The sequence below is a fragment of the Vidua macroura genome, chromosome 14 (assembly GCF_024509145.1).
Source record: "Vidua macroura isolate BioBank_ID:100142 chromosome 14, ASM2450914v1, whole genome shotgun sequence".
NCBI lineage: Eukaryota > Metazoa > Chordata > Aves > Passeriformes > Viduidae > Vidua > Vidua macroura.
In genome coordinates, this window is record NC_071584.1 from 6,131,862 (window position 1) to 6,147,162 (window position 15,301).

The 15,301-nt window shown below is 56.4% G+C and overlaps 1 protein-coding gene across 3 annotated transcripts in view; it reads right to left on the reverse strand.

The window, feature by feature from the left end:
* The window catches only part of MID2 (midline 2), a 67,566-nt gene extending 59,376 nt beyond the window's left edge, over positions 1 to 8,190 (reverse strand). For 2 of the 3 annotated variants that reach the window (XM_053990168.1, XM_053990171.1), the window contains exon 1: positions 8,123 to 8,190. The gene's annotated coding sequence lies outside the window, so the exon portion shown is untranslated. Of the gene's footprint in view, positions 1 to 7,990; positions 8,073 to 8,122 lie in introns of those variants that run through there. The other variant, XM_053990169.1, reaches the window with a different exon arrangement.
* Positions 8,191 to 15,301: the final 7,111 nt, after the last annotated feature.

Sequence of the window (15,301 nt, forward strand, 5' to 3'; positions counted from 1 at the left end):
AGGGGACGGGAGCTGCTGTCTGAGCCAAAAGCTCTGTCATGTGTGTGCTGCTGGAGCTCCGAGGAGCACATGTAACCCTGGCACCACGCCAGTCCCAAGCGCATGGGAACACACGCTGCCCATGCCATCGCTTCAGTCCCACTTTGCTCCTCAGGACGGCAGCAGGAAAGCAGCAGTTCCGACCCCCTGGCAGATCCCGGCCACTGCACGGGGGCTGTGCAGTCAGCCCCGAGCCTTGTCGCTGTCCCGACCCAGCGCCCTCTCCAACCTCCCCGCCCCAAAGCGACAGTGCACTTCCCAGAGGTACCACAGGGCCGGGAAATCCGAGGGCCATTGTGCTGCTCCGTGCAAGGTTAAATATATCTGCACAGCTCCTTGGGCTGCATTCCTGGGAGGCTGAAAGGATAAACAACACTTCCTGCAGGAACTGGAGACAATGGGGGGATAATTAGTGCTAATGCCCAGTGCAGAAGCAAAGCAGGTAGCAGCAGATATTTTGGACTTTTCTACCCTTCTCCTTCCCTCTGCCCCCTGCTCCCCCTGCAATGCTGAGAAAGTGGCACTCAGACTGGCATAACTGGGCTCCTGGGCCAGCTAAAAGAGATCAATGATTTAAAAGGAGGAAAGCTGCCGCAGTCGAGGGTTCAGCCTGGGGCTTCACCATTCCAGGCTTCCAGGTGCAGAGGACAAGTCTCGGAGACACGTTTGTCCCAGAGCCAGCCCAACTCGAGCTGGGCCCATCCACTGAGGGTCCCAGCAGAGGAGGTTTGGAGGTGCAGCTCGCACCCGTGCCCCGCTTCCAGCAGGGCACAGCCAGTGATGTCAGCGCTGCTCCGGGTCAGCCACGAGCGAACCGCAAGGAGAGGGACCACAAGGGACCCACGGCAACCTCAGGCTCCCTCCGCAGCCAGCCAGAGACCTGCTCTTCCTACAGTCACCTCCTCTTCATTACAGCGAAGGCCCAACTAGGGCTTGTTTTCAAACTACAGCACTTTTTAATCCTTTTTCCTACCCCAGTCCCTTGGGAGTGCTCCGGAGACCAGCCACATCTCCCAGTGCTCCTCCCGTGCTGCGGAATGACAGCACGACCCAGCGCTCCCTGGACACTTTTCCAGCGCATTACACAGGTCATTTAAAGCCTTTCAAGACCAAATGCTCCCACGCCCTGAGGTGACTCAAAGCCATTAGCATCTCTTTGGGGAGGCCTCTCCACTGCTGCACAGAAGCACTTTTGCCCGTCATCTCAAAATAAAATACACTTATAAACAAAAAAAGCACCAATTCCCCTTGGCTCAGCCTCCCCCTGCAATATGCCCTGTCAAGGGGCTAGATCTCTAGAGAGAGGAGGAGGAGGCTCCAGCACACAGAACGGACAGCTATGGCAGAGCCACTGGCTGTCCCCATGTCCCATGGTCAGCTCTGAATGTCACAGTGGTGTCCTTCACACTTTATGAAGCACATCAAAGGATGCTCCACCAGCAACACCTCACTGCATCTTCTGGGACCAGCCCCAAGCTCACTCCCCCAGCCACCCAGGAGGGGTTTCCTGAGCCAAGGACACCAGCACAGCCATGCCACTGCAGGACTTGGATTCCCATGGCTCATGCCAGGATGAGGACTAACTGCTGAAGGCAGGCACAGAGCTCACAGAGCCAGGGGAGAAGCATGCAGCTCACCCCATGGATCATCCTGTGGCAATGGACCAGGGAACAACCCTGAACCCAGCACAGGCTGCATCCCAGAGCACACTAAACAAAAGTCCACCATCCCCACCCAGCTGGGTGGAGGACTTGGACCATGCTGGTTGCCTGCACCACACTGCATCTCTCCAAAGGTCTCCTCCCTGCTCTGAGGGGCAGCCAAGGTAATTTTGGCAGCATGCAGGAGCTCTGGATGTGCCCGCCATCCCTTTCAGTTCTGCTCAGCTGCAGGGCATGAAGCAGGTAACTACAAAGGTAATTTCCTCCTGCCATCTCTGCTCCTTCCCTGTGGGCTGCCAGAGGGAGGCAGAGGCTCCTGGCAACAAGAGGCAGGGCACAGAAAATACCTGTTCTCACACACTGATAAGTTCTTTAATGATCTGAAAGGAACCCAAAACGTTCCGAATTCTGCATTTGTAATGATTACAGACGATTCCAGAGCCTCCCTGCGGGTTTGACATACCAGGTTCCTCCAAGAGCACCTGACACTCCTGATTCCCCATGGAAAATGGATGTGGCTCCACAGACAGGCAAAGAACACAGCTGCTGAGGAATGACAAGTGGACACAAACTCCTGAGGTGCTGGAGGGAGCACAGCACTCTGCAGGGTCACTCCAGGACTGACCACAATGGTGGCCAGAGGCTTGGGAAAGTACTGATGGGAGCAAAAGAGTTTAAAAAAATTCCACCTTTAAAAAATGAATAGCGTTATATGTATAGATATATATTCAGTGTGGCAGGCCCTGGTCTGCCTCATCCAAGTGCTGGAGCACTGAGCAGCACCACAGCCAGCAGTGCCAGCATCACAGTGTCACGCTGGGTCCCAGCATCAGCACAACAGTGCGGGTGGCAGCCTGAGCCAGGACTGCATCCAGCCAAAACCCCAGCTTGCTGCTTAGAGAAGTGTTGAGCCAGGTCACCCTGTAGCTCAAAACCCCCCCACATTCTTCCCCCCAGGAGGCCCAGGGGGCAGTGAACAAGAGCAGCTGCTCACAGCCCCATACCCTGAGCTCAAAGGCCGGTGCTGCTGCTCCAGCCCAGCTCGGCTGGGGTTATTGACCATCCTTGAGACCATCCTTCCCTGCCTCACTGCATTCAGTCCTGTTATACAACCAGGTTTGTGGGGTTCTTTGAGGATCACCCACAAAATGCATTTAAGCTGCTCTGTGTCTCTTTGAAAAAGAAAGCTAATTTATTCCTCAGTATTGCTGCTGTGCTGTCAGAGGATGCTGCAGACTGCACCTTGGGCAGCTGGCACATTGTCACCTCCCCTGTGCCCCCACAGAACCCCATTCCAGCCAGGCCTCTGCCTCCTGCCTGAATGCAATTTTTCCCCTTCAGTCAACCAACTCAAAACTGGGTTTGTGTAGTCAATTTCCTGCATCTGCAAAACAAGAAATAGACTGAGCAATTAATTTCTCTCTGAGACACAAATCTCAGTTATAAACAATAATGACATTCCGCAGAGGCACGGAGCCCTTTCATTTTGGAATCCCACGGAAAGTGTGTGAAGCTGGGGGATCCCTGACACAGCTGGCATACAGACCTGCTGTATGTGTTCCTGCATGGATGCAGCACGAGTCCCTCGGATCTGCCCTCAAGAGTCTCAGTGATACAGCAAGTTTCCACTTATTTCTCACACTGGCTTCTCCTTCTCTAGCAGCATCACCAGACAGTGAGATTTATAAAATACAGTTTTGAGACCTGAGAGCTTGCAGCATCCAACTGCAACACCTGTAAAAAAATCCCAGAAAAATCAAAAACTCCAACTCTTTCAAACAGACAAACAAACAAACAAAAACAAACAAAAAAAAACAAACAAAAAAAACCCAACAAAAACAAAAACAAAAAAAAAACCCCACAACGCTCCCGTTCTCTCCCTCTCCTCCGTTTCCCTTCAGTCACTCTACTGAGAGTAAAAAACTCAGAAGCTGTTTAACCCACACAGTGACAGCAGCGTCCCCATTCATTCACAGGCTGCTCTGGTTGAGATTCCATTCCAGCTGGATCCCACTCACACCCTTTTCCTGTCCAAGGGCGGAAATCCCATGGGAAATGCCCAAAAGGAAGCAAACCAGATGCCACCACCCAGCTGGGAAGACCTGGCGGCAGCGTTGGGCTCCGGCAGCAGCTCCTCACTGGGCCCTCCCAGCCAGCCTCCCCTTCAACAATAAACAGTTTCCATCAGAATCACGACAAGCCTTTTCCACTTTAAGAGACTCCCCCCAATTCAGCACAGTCCAAAATGCTCCTGGACTGTGCCAGGGCAGCCTTGGCTGAGGTGGGAGCAGACACAGAACACACCGGGCTTTCCCACACACCTGGGCAAGGAGGGACCTGATGGCACCTGCAGTGGTGCAGTGTCCCCTCCCCAGTCTTGAGCTCTGGGAGCAGTCACTGGTGTAGCACCAGGGGACATTTGGGACAGCCCCTATGAGCAAACACGCACAGAAGAAAGGGACATCATTTAGGGAGAGGGAAAGAGGGACAGGGACATGATATTTAGGTTGGACATCAGGAAATGTTTTTTCACCCAGCAGGTGACTGAAAACTGGGACAGGCCGCCCAGGGAAGTGGTGATGACCCCAAGGCTGCCAGAGCTCATAAAGCACTTGGACAATGCTTTCCAGGCAGATGTTGAGATTCTTGGGGTGTCTGTGCAGGGCCAGGAATTGGACTTACTGATCCTCATGGGTCCCTTCCAACTTAGCCTATTCTATGATTCCATGAGAGGGATGACAGCAGCACTGAAACACAGGGAACTCCCCCAGCAGAGAGACGTCCCCTGCCCTCCTGGCACTCAGGGCACTTCAGGTTTGTTTGCTGGGGGAGGAAGCCAAGCCCACAGTGACATGGGGATCAGTGAGCTACATGAAGGCTGACTGGCACCACAGAGCTGAGACTGCATGAAAAGAAGATAAAAAGTGGTCCAGCCTGACCCCCCGACCAGCATCCCAGATTTTTGTCACCCAGCCCCATTCCCACACTGGAGCAGGTCTGGGGGCCAGCAACCCACTCCTGTCCTTGCTGTGGTAAAAGGCATTACTGGGGGCTGCCTTCCCCACAGCAGTGAGCTGGCAACCCCAGAAAACAAGGGCAAGGGTGTCCCCACCCTGGCCACAGGACCCACCTGGTCCCAGGGCAGGGGGCCAGAGCAAGGCAGAGTGATGGACTGCCAGCGAGCACAATTGGCTGTTTCCTGAGAAAGTGCAGCACATCCAGAGGCACAAAAAGGGCAGTTCCGTCACTGGCCGTGCTCCCTGGGCCAGGGGCTGGGACAAAGACAGGGAAAGGGCAGATACTGAAGCCCCCACATCCTGCCGATGCTGGCAGGGCCCCACCACTGGCACCCCAAAAGCTGCAGCATGCCTAGCTCTGCCCCACATTCTCCCAAGGATGACACAGCCACAAGCTCTGGGCTCAGCACCGTGCCCCTCCCTGCACCCGAGGCATGTCCAGGGCCGCTGGCACGAAGGTCCAACCCAACGTTTCCAGGGCTGTGTAGGAACACATGCAGGCGCCCAGGGTCCGAGGGGCGAGACGTTCCCTGCATGCCACTGGAGCCCTCCGCCCTCGCACAGCACAAGGCGCCTTTCAGAGTCACACAGACACACCATTTTCCCGCTGGTGACCTCCTTGCCCTGGCATTTTTGGGACCCAGGCTTCACAGTAGTGAGCGATGGTGTTGGAAGCAGCAGCATCCCCACGAGGGTGCTCACTGGTCAGAGGGGCTGCCAGGGCTGCCCGTTCAACCAAGATGATGGCACTCATTAGGCTGCAACACACACTCGCTTTCCAGGCAAAGAACACTAAAAACAAGGGAAAGCAGCAACACAGGCTCCAGCCTCTCCAAGGTTTTTGTCGCTCTCCAGAAGGGAGCTCAGGGGAGCAGCCACCCTCCCCTCACAATGAGGGGAGCACCAGCCTCAGAGGGGTTCCGAGCAGGCTAAGGAGGGTTTGTTACAGAAGGTGTTTGTACTCAGCAGCAGCAACTCCTTCCATAGGAACAAAATAATCACACTGCTCATCAGCTTCCTTTAATGAACCAGCTGTGCAGCCTGCAGAGACAGTTCTGGTTCCAGCATCTGTGATGGGACAGCCTTGGTCCCTCCAGTGACCAGCCTTCAGGATGCTCCAATGCCCTAAAGCCAGGGGTTGACCCAAGAGCTAAAAGGCTCAAGGCGCCCCTCCACACTATAGAAGCCACAACTGACAGCTCAGGAACCCACAGAAAGCCCAGGGGAGTCGCAACGTGGGTTTGGAAACACCTATCCATCCCTAGAGGGGATGGAGCAGGAGACAACATAATCCTGGCTTTAAAAGTAAGTTATTTATCAATCTCACATGGTCCCAGGGCCAACCCCACTCTGCTCACAAACAGGCACACACACCGACACAAACCCCTGTACCTCAGAGGCCAGCACAGCTCAGCCGGTGCACGCTTTGCAAGGCAGGGATTTATCACCCACTGCAGCTCCATTTCTTTTGCAAAGCAGCACTTCCAAACCAGGCAGGATGTGGGCTGTGCACAGGCACGGCCTCCCAGCCGCCATGGAAGGCTGCACAGGGCACAGACCCAGCTCAGATCACAGCAGCCGGCACGTCCAGGGCTCTGTAGCCACCTGCCTGAACTGAGACAGCTGCTGCTGTCGTTGGCATCAATTCATCCTTCCTGCTTGTAGTGCTATTGCACTTACTGTCTTTTCCCAGGAGCGTCCTCAGGGAACATCCCCTCGGTGCGAGGGTATTCCAGCACTGCTGCCTGGGCCAGCCTCCCTCCTTCCCTCCCTCCATACTGTGGCCGGTTTTACTACCCCTTGGTCAGGGGCACAAGCCAAGACTCGAGTGTGCTCCTCGACGGCGAAATGCAGCAGAGACAAGCTCAGCACAGAGCCCCTGACACCCGGAGGAGCGGAGGCAGCTCTGCACAGCCCCTCCAGCACAAACCGGGGGTCACCGCCCGCTGCAGCCGGAGTACAGGACGGAAGGGCACTGCAGAAGGATCTAAGAGCACCTCGAGCCTACACTCAACGCCCCCCCGGCAGGTCGGTGGCACCTCTCAGATTTGCCCGACACTGCCCGATGATGCCCCCGTGCCACTTGGGAGCCAACAGTGCCCTGTGCTCCGCCAGGCACCGCTGCCAGCTCCCACCCGGCTGCGGCAGCTCCTCCGGCAGAGCCGGTCTCCTTGAAGCCGCCTTCCGACAACAAAAGCCGAGCCGAAACCTCCGGGCTGGCTGGGGAGACCTGGGCGGCAGCCAGGAAGGGCAGGAGCCATTAACGCCGGCGTGTCGGGACTTGAGGGAATGACGGAGCAAGCAGAACCATCTGCCCTCGCCGGAAACTCCGCAGACCGCTGGGCAGAACGGCCCTTCACCGCGCTCCAGCCCTCGCCAGCTGTGCACACATGGGCAATAAACCTGCGGTTGGGATGTTTTTTGAGGCAAAACAGGAAAATAAAGCGCGAGAACGAGGTGTCACTTGGGCGCGTCTTCCAGCAGCTGCACAGATCCTCGACGCAAGCAAACACACTCCGCTGCCAGCTCAGCAGTGACACCCCCAAGTGCGGGGAGTACCCCGGAAATGTCTCCCGACCCCCGGTGTCCCAGGGGGCAGCGCTGGCAGACCTCCCACACGTGGCCGTGTCCCTCCTCTGCGGCTTCCGAAGCGCCGGTCACGGAGCCCGCTACCGATTAACTTCCATAGCCCTGGAGTTCAGCAGATTCCAGGCGCGCTGGGGGAAGGGGTGCGGGGGGGGCCCAGGAGGATCAGGGCAGCACCGGCCCCGCACCGTCTCTGCAACAGCGACGACAGCCCGCCACCACAAACTGCCGGGAGCTGGAGTGCGGGCACGGGGCTGGGCGGCGAGAGGGAGCCGACACTCTCCACCGGGGCGAGGGGGAAGGCGGGGGCCTGAGGAGGTGGGCGCGGGATCCCTAAAGCCACGGGCGGGGAGCCGGGAGCCGCCGAGTTCGTATCCGCTCCGCCCGTAACGCACCGCCGCTCCCCAGCGGGACGGCTCTCGGCGAACCGGGGCTACGGGAAGGCCGCGTGAAGCGCCGCGCGGGGACAGGCCACCTGGGTCTCCCCGCCAAGCGGCGGAAGGTGCCGGAGCGGGCTGGCAGACGCACTTGGTAACGGGGAGAGGCGATTGGGAGCGGGGGGAGCCTGCAACGGCTCCCGGGAAGGGGCGGCAGTCCCCCGCCCCGGCACTTGCTGCGAATCAGCGGGAAGGGCCGCGCCAGGGCCCCGACGGCCGGTTCGGTGCTTCCTCCCGCCCCGGTACCTACCAGTGGGTCGCGGCATTCCCTCCCCGACTCGGTGCGTCCTCCCGCCCCGATGCCGGTACGTACCGGCGGCCCGCGGGAGCCCCCCCGGCCCGCCCCAGCGCGCCCGCCCGCCCCGGTGCCGCCGGTACGTACCGGCGGCCCGCGGGAGCCTCCCCGCCGCTGCCCGGGCATCTTGGAGGCGCGGGGACACGGCGGCGGCGGCGGCACGCGCGGGGCGGGGCCAGGGAGAGCGCGCGGCCCCGCCCCTCCCGCTTGGCCCCGCCCCGCCGCAGGTGAGGCCGCGGCAGCGGCGCCGGGAGCGCGCACGGGCCCGGCGGGACCGCGCGGAGCGTGGGGACTGCCCCGTGGGGACAGTGCGTGCCCCCGTGGGGACAGTGTGTGCCCCGTGGGGACACTGCGTGCCCCTGTGGGGTCGGGGCCGTGCGTGTTCCATGGGCTGGGGACACTGTGTGTGCTCCATGGGACCGGGGGCGCTGTGTGTGTGCTCCCTTAGGCGGGGCACAGTGCATGTTCCTGTGGGGTGGGGGGCATTCCGTGCTCCCGTAGGGTCGGGGACACTGTTTTCCTGCGGGTTCAGAGGCAATGTGTGTCCCTACGAGATGTGGGGAACTGTGTGTTCCCATGCGGTGGATGGCACCGTACGTCCGTGTGTTTGATGTGAGACTTGGTACCTTGACAGCCTTGGGTCTTTCAACACATTTATTTTTTTCAAAGTGAAAAATGAATTAAATGGGGTTTTCACCACCTGGTTCAGCATCACAAAGGGATGTCCCACCCAGTGTTCTCCATACACCAAACCAGCTCTGGGTGAGGTTGGATTGTTGCGTGCAAAGTGCACATATATATGTAGACACAACAATAACATCAAAGGGAAACATGGGAAGGGGAACCCAGAACTGTAATTTATTCCTTGGTAATATGGGGACATGTGGCGCGGGTTATTTATATTTGAAGGCTGCCCAGAGTGTATAATGAGCCGTCTTTTAAAAATAAACCTGAGGAAAAATACATCCAGGCTCCTGGTGCATCTGAAGGTGAGGCCAAGCTGCCGGCAGGTGCTGGAGGAGCTGCTGTGAGCCGGGAGCAGCAGGCACCTCCTCCGTGCCCTGAACGCCATCATCACTGCACATGCACACACAAGCACCGTGTTGGGGCTCTCCAGTGAGACATGACAGATGCAAGGCCGCTGAGCAGCCGAGGCTGCCACCACCACCATGGCTGACCTGGTTCTCACCTGTTCCACTGTGCAGAGGGACCACAAATGCTTGCTTCCAGCAGGGTCTGACAACAGGGGGGTTAATATGCACCATGTTGTTTGCATTAAACCCCATCCCTGATTTTCTAGCAGTGAAAGCACAGCCCAAGCAGCTGTGGCCAAATCACAGAATCTAGAGCTGTCCTGGGACCAGCCTTTGTCTCTGTACCTTTGCAGAGCAATGTGAGGTGAATGAACAGCCTGACCATGGCCCCATCCTCTGACCCTTGGACAGGCAGGAAATTAAAGCCACTTTTCCAAATTCAGAACCACCTGTAGCCCACAGCAGGTAGCCAGGGGCGGGTTCAGGCTCTGAGCAGAGATGGAGCCCATGGCTGGGCAACAGCAGAGATGTGCAGCCCGCAGACATGGCACATTAGGCTGCAGGGAACTGAGACCAGTGACAACGTGCAGATGGCTGGAGGTCACAACAAAGTCCCACCACCAAGGGTCTCTGGGTGACAACCTGACTGCCCAGTACTCACTGCAGTGCTGGAGTGCAGATACCAGTGGCAGCTCAGCCCTGATCTCTGAGAGCCTCAGCCTTCTTCCCACCGCAGCCAGGGACACAAAGCCCGGATGTGTGGTGGCCAGCTCCATAGTGTGCCCATGTCCCTCTAGCTCCAGTGCCAGCCTCACCACAGAATGAGTAGGGCCAGGAGCAGCTGCAGGGGTGGCACAGCAGAGATCAGTCTCAGTGTCCTCTGCACCCTGGGAACCAGCTCGTGGGGCTGGAGCAGCTGCTGGGATGCCGCAGTGGAGATCAGCCCCTGTGCCTCCCCTCTCTGCAGGATCTGGCTGTTGCTGGCACTCCCAAGCTGAGGGCTGTGGTGGATGTGCACAGCTGTGGCCCCAGCTGCTGAACAGAGCCAATGCCAAGGCCCAGAGTGGGTTGGCACTCACCAGACCATAGCTCAGAGACACAGTATATTGAAGTCCCTCAGACAGTTTTCCTCATGGATCACTGCAGATGCCAGGCCTCCCTAGAGGCGTGATGGGCACTGGATTAGCTGGGATCCTGCATTAATCGGCAGAGTGGCAGAGGTGACCTTGGGCAAATATTTACAATTACTGTGGTGTCATGTCTGTGCATGTACTCAAAACACAGAAGGGGTAGAGTTCAAATGGCACTTTAATGAGCTGCAGGGCAGCAGGAGGGCAGATCTCCTCACGCTGATGTGCTGAGTAGTCCAGGGTGGGGAGATCATCTCCATCTGCCCACAAAGGCGTGTCAGTGTCGGAGTGGCAAGTGCTCAGCAGCCTTTCTAGGACCTGTGCGTTTTGAATAGGGACCATCTCGGTTTCTGCATCACATGGCTGTGAGCATGTTGCTTGGAGCCAGGGAATTGCAATTTTCCTGCCCAAGGCTGGTCTGCACTCACATCCACATTGCACAGACAGGAATGGAAACACTCGAGTTGTGCTGTGTGCCTGGGATGCCGACTGAATAAATAACACGAGGTTATAAAGCAGGGCTCCCCCTTGAAAATTTGTTCTTCCAGTGGAAAACACAGAGGAAAAAAATCCTTTTAAGTTCTGCATCCCTCTTCCCACTCCTTTTGAAGAGCAGGCAGGCAGTGTGGAGATGAGCAGGGCTTGATGGATGAATTACCCCAGAAGAATTTATTCTCGATTCTTTTCTACATTTTGATGATTTCATTTCTCCAGCTCTCATTAGCACCTCTCTATCCCCAGTTCTTCCCCAAAGGCATTCTGCTCTGGCTCCTTCCTGCTGCGGAGGGAGCGGCAGAGCAGGGATAGAAGTGGATGCTGTGCACCACCTCATGTTGAGGCCTGGAATTTCAGAGCCTGATACCAGCTCTGGCTCTCTCCCGTGGCGAGGGAGGAGGAGTACTCATCTGCCCCAGAATTTACTCTGCTGGATAAGAGCGATGCCTCGGCCTCACACAAGGGCTCAGCGGCAGTGTTAAGACCTTTGTTAAAGCCCCGTGGTCTGACAGACCTGCCGAAGCCCCAGCAGCCAGATGAGCTGTCCCACAGACTCTGAGGGTTAATTTCTGAAGAGTAAAGTCTGTTTTGCCAAGTCCGTCCCTTTTCTGCATTCAGACCAACCCTGGATGCTCCCCCAGTCCAGTACAGCTCTTTCAGAAGGCTCACAGGATTTTTGTGTCACCCTGTTTGTGAGCAATCCCTTGCTCTGCCTCCCCTCCCCAGGACCCTCAAGAGGGAAAGGAGGCAGGCTTTAACAGGTGAAAACTATCCAGCCAGGTTTCCAGCCACCTTCTGCACATCTCTGTACTGCCAATGCCATTTGCACTCTCCCGTGCCGGAGCTCAGCAGCAGATTTGCTCACGAAGTCCTGTTGTGCCAAGGAAAAGGCTCCCGAGTCCCTCAGGTCAGCCATACAGAGGGATGACATGCTGCCTGTACTTTTCTCTGGCATCCTTGGGCTGTGGGTCCCCGCTGTCACATATTCATGTTGGAAAAACACGCACGGTGCTTGCGGAGCTCAGGGCTCAGCGTTACACAGCTGTAATTCTGCGCAGAGCCAGCTGTGGTGGCCTGAGCTGCACCTGCACCAGCCCGTGGATGGGAGAGGAGCCCAAGCCTATCCAGCCTTGCACTCAAGTGTCGCGGTGGGCAGAGGCAGTAGAGTGCCGCGACCTTCCTAGAGCAGCGTCTTTGAAAAGACGTTCTGGGCGTGCAGGCATGTCTCGCTCTGGCCGAGTGATTTCAGCCACAGGCGATAGAGAAGGAAGGGACAGAGTCTTCGTATGGGGTGACACAGAGGGTCTTTATTGAGCTCCTACCGCAAAGGGGTCCAGGCAGAGAGAGCAGGGCTTTGTACAGGGATAGCGAGGGGCGGGGCAGAACATCAGAACGAACGAGGTGAGGTCACAGGAGCAGAACTGAGGGGAAGGGCCTATGGGATACATGGAATCAACATACGGCAACAATGCATTCTGGGGGAAGCTCTTCCCCCTCACCATGACCTGAGGTTCTTGCTTAAGGGTTGTCCCTCCAGGGGAGGAGGGTAAACTTGTTCCCAGCCAGTTTCCCGGCCTCCATACCCAAGGAGACAATTTTGACCCCTAAACAATCAATTAAGTAGGAAATAAACCAAGAAGGAAGTACAGAAGTAACTCCCAAGGTCACGCACTGCAGAACACAGCACTGCACTTAGCAGGACACACACTGCAAGGAGCAGGGCAGCGCTGCTGCGAATTTAAGGAGAGACAAATGACAGCAGATCCTCCCTCGGGGTTCACAGTAGCACCTCTGGGTAGAAGCATGTGCTGGGCAGGGAACTGGGAAGACAGGACTGAGGTTTGCCAGAGCAGGATCCCTGTTTTGGCTGAGCAGGTGCCCATCCCTATGTGTGGGGCACACAAGAACTGTCCTGAGCCCGCTGCCCACCCTCAGTAAATAACTCATGTTCCTAAACAGCACTGTCTTTGTTATTGAGGCAGAGGAGGGAGCAAAAGGCGCATTGAGGGCATTTACTGAATCAGGTTGTGAAATAGAGGCTGCGTGGTCTCAGACATCGCCGTGGGCTGGCTGCCCACAGTCTCTCCCCAGAGGTGGCACAGGCAGAGCGGCTGCCAAGGCACAGGTGTGGGGATGGCGAGACTGCAGCGGGTGAAGCCCAGATGTTTATCTGGGCAACAGGAGCAGGCAGGCCTCCTGGGAGGCAGCTAACCTTAGGAATGACTGAAACCCAGGGAGAGAGCTGGACACAGCCCTGGGTAGGGAGTTGGCTCCTCTCCATCAGGGAGAGAGGCCAAGAGATTTTAGGCAAACTGGAGAATGGAGCTTGCCTCACAGGCCACGCAGAATAGAACAAAATGCAGATCAGAGTGAGAGAAGCTCATCTCAAGGATAACTTGATGTGCTGCTGTTCAGTGAGAGGAGCTGGAAGAGCAACTGATGCTGCAAGCACAACAGGTGAGGCTGCATGAGCTGACAAGGACACTGATGGATGTGGCTGAGCCTGGCAGGAGAAGACCCTTCCCATGAATACGGTTGCCACCTCATTACAGGTTGTCAGCCTTCAGGTCCATAGGCAAGGTTCAACTGAAGCCTCCCTGAGCTCCAGCCTCTTCTTCTCTGCACCCCTCCCCCAGCCAGCTGTGATTCCCCAGTGTCAGGAGAGGAATTCCCTGTGGAACAGGCACCTGGCCTAGCAGGTCCAACAGGGTGCACTGCCTGCTGCTCTGCTCCTCCCTCAGCAGATGTGGGGCTCGGGAGAAGAGTTGTGTGTGCTGGCTCCAAATAAAGTGATGTTCAGGCTTGATGGGAAATTGAAGTTGGGAGGAAGAAGAGGAGGAGGTGGAAGATGGAACCATGCACAGGTGTACACATACACTGACTTTCTTGTCCCCTCCATTGCTGCTGGGGCTGGTGAAGGGAAGGGACATCCCACATGGGAGCTAAAACTATGCAGAGAAGCTGAAAGGTGTGGTGAGGCTTCAAAATTTCAGCTACTTCCCATAGCAGAGGCCATGGTGACACCAGTCCAGCCCATGAAAGCTTGCGTGGGGAGCTGGTGCTGAGCAGGAAAAGCTTCTTTCACCTAACACAGGTCTGGCACAAAAGCTGAGCCAGGAGTCTCACCCAGCAGTTCAGAGGGGAAACACAATCCACTCAGCTCATTAGGAGGGTGATTAGTTACTCAAAGCATTTACTGAGGATTGTGGTGGGATCTCCACCACCAGCCCTGAACACCAGCCAGCCCGTGCTTCATTCCCAGAGAGGTGGAACCCAGAGCTGAGCTGATCAGTGTGGTGAGCTGCCTGCTCATCCCAGCTGCCCCCGCTCTCTGGGGATGGTCCATTCAGCTGACATGGCAAAACAAAAATATTGTTCATTTGGATGGAGATAAAAGGTAAAAACTTCACATCTAAGGGCTCAGAAGTGTTGTTCTGGAGGTGGTTTATCTCCCTGTTTTCCAGAGAGGCTCCTGCTTGACCAAACCACTGTGCAGCTATCCGAGGATCTCAGTCTTCAGCTGGCACCAAATTCCTGCAGAGCAGGGAGCTCACGCTTATTTTTTTTATTTTTAAAGCTCCAGTAGGATTGTTATACCTCACCATCTACTTAAAGTAAGGCAAGTTTCTTGCCTTCCCAGCAACTCACAGATGCAAAGAGAATGTCAGTATGAGGTTTTAAGGAGATCTGATGCTTGTTTGATGGAAGTAGCCTTCCCAACACTGTCCCCTCATGCTGGTTGCATCCTGGGGTTTGTGGAGCTGCTTTGCTGCTGCTGGAAAAGTTGGTCTATTTCTCACACAGCTCATTATTGTAATTGCAGCTCTCACGAGAAATGTGTTCCTTCACAGGCACATCCATCCTAATGGCTTCTGCCTCACTGCCAAGGATAAATCATCACAAATCAGGGCTATGAGGACTTTTGGAGAGCACTTCTGCTTCAGGTGTTTCTGCTGTTGGTGAAGGAGCCCTCTGAGACACCCATCAGCCAACTGAGAGTTGTGTTTGGGGAACACATTGCTGGCTCAACAGAGTGAGGGAAAACTGCTTTCAATTCACTTTCATAGTGAGCAGAATGTTCAGAACCGCCCTGCCCGGCACCCCCTGAGCAGGCAGCCCCAGGGAGTACCTGGGTCAGTCCTCACAGGTGCTGCAGTGCACTGGGTGAGTTTTTGCAACCTTATAGCCATTCACAAAGGTTTGCAGATTTGAAAAATGTATTTCCAGCAGTTCAGGAGTGCAGGAGAGCTGGCTCAGTGCACGGGATGCTGCTTTCCTGGGGGGATGTTGCTATTGGAAGGGGTTGGTGCTCAGTGGGCTGGGCAGAGCTCAGCACCTCCCCAGGCATTCTGCAGGAGATGGGGGTAGGGGAGCTGTTGGGAACCCCAGGGTGCTGCTGTGTGAGCTGCAGTGGGCAGGGGAGCTCCAGGGCTGCCCATAGCCTTTGCAGAGTGTCGCCACAGAATGCCACGTGCTCCCAGGGCCTGCCTGTCCTGATGGCAGCAGCAGCACAACCCAGAAGAGTCCCGAGGGACTGGATGTGTGCTGAGCCCAGGCACAAACCACGGATGGGAGACTGAGGTGATGGAGCTGAGCTGATGTGCTTC